At 46.3% G+C, this 8,699-nt stretch overlaps 1 long non-coding RNA gene across 1 annotated transcript; it reads right to left on the minus strand.

Annotated features, from left to right (window-relative positions):
• Positions 1-2,919: 2,919 nt before the first annotated feature.
• LOC132659357 (uncharacterized) lies at positions 2,920-8,453 on the minus strand. The gene is made up of 2 exons (XR_009599682.1): positions 7,744-8,453; positions 2,920-7,388 (listed from the first exon to the last, which is right to left on the minus strand). It is a non-coding gene; the product is annotated as an uncharacterized LOC132659357 (long non-coding RNA).
• Between the last annotated feature and the right edge of the window lie 246 nt (positions 8,454-8,699).

An 8,699-nucleotide genomic window follows, 5' to 3' on the forward strand; every position in this document is an offset into this window, starting at 1 on the left:
CAGTGGTGACTGGTCTGTGGGCCAATGGTGCCCAGCCTCCAGCCCTAGGAGAAGGGAAGGAAAGGTGGCCTCTCGCTGCTCTGCCCATGGTTACTCCTTCTTTGCGCTTCGGATTTTGTACGTTTGTTCGGCCCTGCTTTGTCTTTGTCCCCCTTGGGCTTCCCTGGTGGCTCAGTGGTAAAGCATCTGCCTGCCACGCAGGAGACCTCGGTTTGATCCCTGGGTTGGGAAGATCCCCTGGAGAAGGGGATGGCTACCCACTCAAGTATTCTTGCCTGGAGAATCCCATGGACAGAGGAGCCTGGGGGGCTACAGCCCACGGGGTCACACAGAGTCGGACACGACTGAGTGACTAAGCCCACACACCCTTTGTCTTTATTAAATGCACAGATTTTATTATTAGATATTTCCCCCTCTTAAATCAGGTCTTTGACCGGTCAGTTCTACTGTTTTTCCTTTTCACTTATTACAGTCTATCTCTGTTGTATCCTTCCTACACGTCTTTCCATTTGTCTTTTTCTAACTTCTTGCACAGAATGCTTAATTTATTCATTTCATTCTTCCTCACTTATGAATGCATCTAAGGCTATCAATTTTCTGTGTACAGTTTAATCTGTAACCTGTAGCTGTGAAATGTTGTTTTCATTATTATTTCCAGTATTCTGCAATATTAAGAATATCTTCATATATATGAGAGTTATTTAGAAGAATCCCCCTTTTCCAGTGACTGGAGGCTTTTCTTTCTTCTTTTGTTAGTTTTTCTGCTTCCTATTGTGTTGTAGACCAAGTCTAGGCTATTTCTATCTACTTTTTTTAAAAAAAGGATTGATTCTTTAAACTTTGTTTGTCCATTTATTTACGGCTGTGCTGGGTCTTCCTTGCTTTGCAAGGGCTTTCTCTAGTTGGCGAGCAGGGGCTGCTCTTTGCTGCGGTGCACGGGCTTCTCATTGTAGTGACGTCTCTTGCTGTGGAGCACGGGCTCTGGGCCCATGGGCTTCAGTAGTTACAGCACGGGTGGGCTCAATAGCTGTGGCACACAGCTCGTTGCTCCACAGCCTGTGGAGTCTTCCTGGACCAGACATCAGACCCTGCCCCCGGCATCGGCAGGTGGATTTTTATCCACTGCACCACCAGGGAAGTCCCTAATTGATGTTTTCTTTGGCACCCAACATATGATCAGTTTTTGTTTGCATTCCACACATGCTGGACTAGGAAGAATAACCTCTGTTTATTGGGCATAGAATTAGATCTATTAGATTCTTGAGACAGTCATTCAGTGAACATTTCTTAAGCATTTGCTATGTTCCAGCACTGTCCGTGTGCTCAGCTCACACCGATAAAAGAGATGTCTGGCCAAGTTTCCTGCTCTGGGATGAGGGGATAGGCAGGAGGGAGGAGACAGTGAATGAATAAATATAATTAAAAGTAAATTATATAGAAGGAAGAGAAGATGGAAAAGATGCTGATGATAAGTAAGAGCTATGCAGTTGGAAGTTTTAACCACTAATATGCAGACGACACCACCCTTACTTATGGCAGAAAGCAAAGAGGAACTAAAGAGTCTCTTGATGAAAGTGAAAGAGGAGAGTGAAAAAGCTGGCTGAAACCTCGACACTCAAAAAACTAAGACCATGGCATCTGGTCCCATCACTCCATGGCAAATAGATGGGGAAACAATGGAAACAGTGACAGACTTTTTTTTTTTTTGGGGGGGGGGGGCTCTAAAATCACTGCAGATGGTGACTGCAGCCATGAAATTAAAAGATGCTTCTCCTTGGAAGGAAAGCTATGACCAACCTAGATAGCATGTTAAAAAGCAGAGACGTTACTTTACCGACAAAGGTCATACGGTCAAAGCGATGGTTTTCCAGTGGTCATGAGATTCTGAAGCCCAAGTAAACCAAGTCCGTCATTGTCTCCATTGCCCCCCCATCTATTTGCATGAAGTGATGGAGCTGAACGCCATGACCTTCATTCTTGAATGTTGAGTTTTAAGCCAGCTTTTCCACTCTTCTCTTTCACCTTCATCAAGAGGCTGTTTAGTTCTTTTCTTTCTCCCAAAAGGATGGTGTCATCTGCATATCTGAGGTTACTGATATTTCTCCTGGCAATCTTGATTCCAGCTTGTGCTTAAGGTGTATCTGAATTGCCTTAAATCCAGATGCATTTAAATGAAGGGGAAAATGTGCATTTTAGAATAAATTTAGAATTAGGTAGTTTTCAGATTTTACTTTCTTCTTGGTAGTTTGATCATGGGAGAGGGTTTATATTCAAATGAGGAGCATCTTATGGTTGGAATTTGTTATTGGAATATCTTTCTGATGCCATTTGAGCTCACTTCAGAACCTCTCATAGTCTATGCTAGAAAAGAGGCTAAACCTGGAATGGGAAGCAGAATGTGAAATGGACTTTCAGATTTGGTTTTGGGGTGATGTATCAGAACCAGGTTCAGCTGTGAAATAATGGTGTCTTAAACAAGATGGAAGTTTATTTTTCTCTCACAGAAAAGAAGTTCAGAAGTAAGCAGTCCTCAGTGTAAAAGTGAGCCCACGGTCATGGGGCACTGGGCCTCCTATGTCTTGCTGCTCCGGTATTCTAACTTTAGTATCTCATGGTTAAATATGGTTGCTTGAGTGCCAGCCATTGTGTCCAGGTTCCATGTACAGAGCCTAAGACCAAGCCTGGGGGAACTCTTATCAAGTCGAGGAGGAGGCCTGCAATGGATATGGAGGAATGGCCAATGAGATGAGCAAAAACCAGGACAGAAACGGGAGGAAAGAGTTTCAAGAAAGACGATAATCTGTTTCTGCTCAGGGCTGCTGTGTCCTTCTCTTGTTGCCTGATTCGCTTCCTGTTCTCAAAAAACATTCTGTTGAAAGATTTACTCTAAAACATTTCTCATGACTTCATCACTTTTAACTTTAAAAAGTCTCTTTCCTTTCATTTATTTATTTTTCATGGTACCAATAGCCTTTATTGTTTGCAACAGGAAGTGGAAGAGGGGATACCGCAGGTCTGATTCCTGGGGCAGCTCCACAGACTTGGTTGTCATCCTTGAAAAGCTCTTCCCTTTAATTTAAATCATAGTGTATTCTTTCTCTTAACAGCTATTGAAAATATCAGGCACGAGGCAATTAAAAATGCTGGGAAAACACAAACACAGCAAATCTTATTTCCTCAAAACTGCTCGGTCCTGCAAATTTTCTGTTTGCCCTTCCAGTTCTGGTCCCTGTCCTGCCTGCATCCTGGGAGGCTGACCTTCAATAGATCCCCTTGCTTCCTGTTGGATTTGGCCCCGGGGAGGCCCAGCAGGAGAATCGGAGGAGGGAGGAGAGTGAGGTCAAGGTGTCTACTCCCCTGGGGCCCTCTCTGTGGGCTGGGTGTGCCCCCCCACTGAAGCCCACACCCCCTGCTCTGACCATCACCCTCTCTGGTGGCCCAGTAACTTTGACTTTGACTTTTCAGATGCGGCCATGGTAACAATTACCCCGCCATACCAAATTTCCCTACACCTGCCCACTTGTTTGCCCAAAGTCCCTTTATTAAAGTCTCCTTGGGTTACAATTTGATGGGGCCACCTCTTTTCCACTGGGACTGTGATATACATTCCGATCAGCCAGCCTCACTCCCAGAGCTTCCCCACGCAGCTCTTCCTGAGGTCACCAGCAATGACCGCGTTGCTGGTCCAATGGTGAATCCCCAGGGCTCATTTTAGGGGGCTTATCACAGCATTTCACACGCTAACCCTTAGCCTCCCCAGCCCGCTTTCTTTACTTGGCTCCTGCCACTCGCTCCTGGTTTCCCTTCTAGTGACTCCTCATCTTCCTCCCAGCCTCCTCCACGGCTGCCCCAGGGTAGCTTTGGACCTCTCTCCACCTCCCTACTCACTCCGTCGGTGACGCCATCAGCTCCCTCGGCTTTTCAGTATCGTCTGTTGACTAACGACTCTCAAGTTCATGCCTGCATTTCTATAAACGGAGATGCCCTTATTCAGCTGCCTACTCAGCATGTGGATGTCTAGTAGGCATTTCAAAGTCGACACAGCCAGGAGTGAACTCCTGACCTGCCCCCAGAGAACTGCTTCACTCCGTCTTCCCATCTCAGTTCAGTTCCGTTCAGTCGCTCTGTCGTGTCCGTCTCTCTGTGACCCCATGGACCGCAGCACGCCAGGCCTCCCTGTCCATCACCAACTCCCAGAGTTCACCCAAATCCATGTCCATTGAGTCGGTGATGCCATCCAACCATCTCATCCTCTGTCATCCCCTTCTCTTCCACCTTGAATCTTTCCCAGCATCAGGATCTTTTCAAATGAGTCAGCTCTTCGCATCAGGTGGCCAGAGTATTGGAGTTTCAGCTTCAACATCAGTCCTGCCCATGAATACCCAGGACTGATCTTTCTATCTCAGTAGATGGCAATTTCCACTTCCAGGGGCTCAGGCAGAAAACCCTGGAGTCATCCTTGGCTCCTCCTATCCTTCATCCGATTGTTTCTCTTTTCAAATTATGTTCAGAAACTGAGCCCTGCCCACTGCCTCCATGGTGCCTGCGTTGTCCGAACCTCCGCCATCCCTCACCTGCTTCCGGCTTTGCCTCCTACAGCTGCTTCTCAGCACTTTGGCTGGAGCGATCGCTTCATGTGCGAGTCACATCATCTCTCTCGGCCTCGGTATAAAAGACAAAGTCTCACCGCAGGCGACAGGGTCCCACACGGTCCCACGTGCAATGCTCTCTTGCTCAGTCTGCTCCAAACACCCTGCTCTCCTGACTGGCCCTCCCACAGGCCAGGCTCCCCTCAGCTCTGGGGCTTCGGCCCTGGCTGCTCCCCCCGCCTGCTAGACTCCTCTCCCAGATGTCCGTGTGGTTGATGCTCTCTTGTCCTTCAATTTGCCTCAAATGTCACTTTCTCAGTGACCCCCCCAAAAAACCTAATTACAATTCCAATGCCTCTCCCCATCCCATTCCTCTTAACCTGCAGTACACTTTTTCTATTTTCATAGCATTTGTCACCTTCTAACATGCCATATAATTACTTAAAAAAAAGCTTCTAGATATTTTTTCAGTCACTTCAGTCGCTCAGTCACGTCCGACTCTTCGCGACCCCATGGACTGAACAACAATAACGAGATACATCTTAAAATCAGTATCATTTTACAATTCTTTGACAGGTGGGATCCTTGACCTAGTTGTGTAAAACTTTCCATTGACCACTCAGATAAGAAGAACCAGCATCAAAGCATATTAGATTAGACAGAAGACTCACCTTGCAAGCTAAATTCTAAGGGGATTGTGGCTATTATTTTTCGCTGGCTCAGTCTCAGCTAGAGGCTTCCGGATCTCATTTTCCCTTTTATGTTTCTAGGCCATCTCCCAATATCTCAGGCTTTCTCTCAAAGCAGCACTTCTGCAACCACAGTGAGCATCAGAATTACCTGCAGAGCTTGTAAAAACAAGTTCCAGAGCCCGACCCCTAGGGTTTCTGGCTTAGAAGGCCCGCAGTGGGGTCTGGGGATTCGCCTTTCTAGCAAGGTCCCGGATGCTGCTGATGCTGCTGGTATCTCATTTTTATTTTTTTTCTTTTCAGATGTATCTACCTGTTTATTTAGTGGCTGTGCTGGGTCTTCACTGCTGCACGTGGACTTTATAGTTGCGGCGAGTCGGGGCTGCTCTTCACTGCAGTAAGCGGGCTTCTCGCTGCCCTGGCTTCTTGCTGGGCGGAGCGTGGGCTCAGCAGTGTGTGCTCAGGAGCTGTGATGCATGGACTTCACTCCGAGACACATGCCGTCTTCCCAGACCAGGCACTGGCAGGCGGGTTCTTAACCACTAGGCCACCAGGGATGGCCAAGAGCCCACATTTTTTAAAAAGTTATTTATTTTAATTGAAGGATAATTGCTTTATAGCACTGTGCTTGTTTCCGCCATACATTAACATGAGTCAGCCACAGATAGCCACACGTTCCCTCCCTCCCACCCCACGCCTCTAGGGGCTCACAGAGCACCAGTCTGAGCTCCCTGAGTCACAAGGCAAATTCCCGCTGGCTATCTATTTCACATGAGACAGTGTATTTGCTTCCATCGTCTCTCCATTCACCCCACCCTTCCCCCCGCTGTGTCCACAAGAGAGACCACAGTCTGTGAATCCCTATTCTAAGGAACTCTCTCCCCTAAATTCACCTGCCTGCCTTCCTTGATTCTGTTCTCCTTCTTCTACTGCTTCTGTTCAGACTAAAAACAAAAAACAAACCAACGCAAACCCTGAGGCGTACTTCTCAAATTATTCTGGCTCCTCTTTTAATTTCCCAAGCAACTGGACCCCTGGAGACAGAGCGTCGCAAGTGCAGCCCAGCTTACCTGCCTTAACCTTCAAGTTGACGGTAATTCAATTGCATCGTTTCTGTACCTTACTACAGGCAGATGGTGTGTTGTATTTAGAGTAAAATTGTCCATTCCTTTTTTATTTTTCCTCTGTTATAAAACCTACCACCTTTTCATGGGTGGATCTAGAATCTGACTGGGGCCTGACTTCTGGCATTGACAAATCCAGAGCTAACCTGAGACTTTATGTAGGATTGACCACACTAGACGAGCCCTGCAAATTCAAGGCTGATCCCTCCACAGCAGGGTTTTCAACCTCAACACTATTGGCATTTGGGACTGGATACTCCTCTGGTGTGGGGGCTGTCCTGGGTAGCGCAGGATGCTTAGCAGTGTCCCTGGCCCGCACCCACTGGATTCCAGTAGCATCCTGCCAGTTGCCACCCAAATACCCCTCCAGGTGTCCCCGGGGGACGCTGAGAACAGTCCTCTACAGTTTAGTGCCTTGGCTTTGAGGCCATTCAAAGTAACTTAGAGGGAAAGGAATTTTGATGATCCACCTATACTGACCACTTCACCCTTCAGTGCTAAAAGCTAAAGCCTTCGTGCTGTACAGCAGCAGTGCTCACAATGCGCTGTGTGTGAGTCTCCCCTAAAAGGCAGACTCTGGTTTCTGGTCTCACATTTAGGGCCCCTGTGGAAAATAGTGTGGAGGCTCCTCAAAACACCAAAAATAGAACTACCATATAATCCAGCAATCCCCAAACTGGGTATAAATCTGCAGAAAACAAAAATAATTCAAAAAGATACCTACACCTCGATGTTCGTAGCAACATTGTTTATAATAGCCAAGATACGGAAATAATCTGAGTGTCTATCAACAGAGGAAGGACAAAGAAGATGTGAGATGTCTACACACAGTGGAGACAGACACGCACACTAGTCTACTGCTCAACCATAGAAAAGGATGACAGCAGAGCCGTTTGCAGCAGCATGGACGGACTTGGAGGGTGTCAGGCTTCGTGAGACACGTCAGACAGAAACAAATACCGCGTGATTTCACTCACATGTGGCATCTAAAAAATAGAACCAACCAGTGACTATAGCAAAAAAGAAACAGACTCACAGATATAGAACAAACTCACGGTTACTAGCCAGCAGAGGAAAGAGGGAAAGATAGGGGTGGGAGATTAAGAGCTGCAGACTACTCTGCATAAAGGTCACAAGCCTCAAGCACATACTGTACAGCACAGGGAAGACAGCGAATATTTTTTTTAAACTTTAAATGGAATATAATCTATAAAAATATTGAATCACTATGTGTACACCTGAAACTCACATAGTATTGTAAGTCAACTATACTTTGATTTAAAGTATAAAATCAGTTTTAATTTTTTAAAATGCAGATCCTGATTCTGGGGTGAAACCTACCTGCGTACTTGAAGTCCAGCCCAACTCAGTGGGTCAGAATCTGCCTTTTAAGAAAATCCCCAGAGGACTCATATGCATGTTAAGTTCGAGAAGGACTACCTGTAAAAACACACTCAAATTTGGCTGAAGCTTAAGTGCTGGTCTGCAGAAGAAACACAGGAAACGCAGCAAGTCCCACCCCTGGGGACTATAGGACGTGCCTACAGGAAGCCTCATTCTCTCACCGTGAATCATCATGAATCCTTGTTTCAGTTGTGAATATAGCCTAAAGATTCCACAGCTCTCCAGCACCTGCTAAAGACCTCTGCTATCCCAAGTGCCTGTGCTAAGCCTGGCTCCAAATTCAAGGTCAAGATAAGTTATGTGGTTCACGCTTTTGCTCAGTCCCTTCTCATGTACCTGCCCGTTTCTGTCACCTGCAGCTCCACCAGAAAGGGAACAGGAGTTTGCCTCAAATGCCATCTGTACTTTGCTTCCTAGCTCTATTTTTTATTTCTTATGTTCCTAATGAAGATCAGATACGGGTTTTGAAGGAAGGTCATTAAACAGTATTTTTCCCTTCCCATGTAGGTGGTTTTTGTAGTGAACTTTAAATTCTATCTCTTATTAACCCAGATCCAGATGAACATCTTATTTCACCTGACTCATTTTTTTTAACGTTTTGAAACAGTTTAACACAAATACTGTAGAATTTTATCTCTAAATTTATGGTTTCTATGCCACGTATTCTATGGACATGAGTCTGAGTGAACTCTGGGAGTTCATACAGAACTCTGAAACTATGTCTGCTAAGTCACTTCAGTCGTGTCTGACTCTGTGTGACCCCAGAGACAGCAGCCCACCAGCCTCCGCCATCCCTGGGACTCTCCAGGCAAGAACACTGGAGTGGGGTGCCATCGCCTTCTCCAATGCATGAAAGTGAAAAGTGAAAGTGAAGTCGCTCAGTCGTGTCCGAC

This window comes from Ovis aries, chromosome 2 (assembly GCF_016772045.2).
Source record: "Ovis aries strain OAR_USU_Benz2616 breed Rambouillet chromosome 2, ARS-UI_Ramb_v3.0, whole genome shotgun sequence".
In the NCBI taxonomy this organism is placed as follows: Eukaryota; Metazoa; Chordata; class Mammalia; order Artiodactyla; family Bovidae; genus Ovis; species Ovis aries.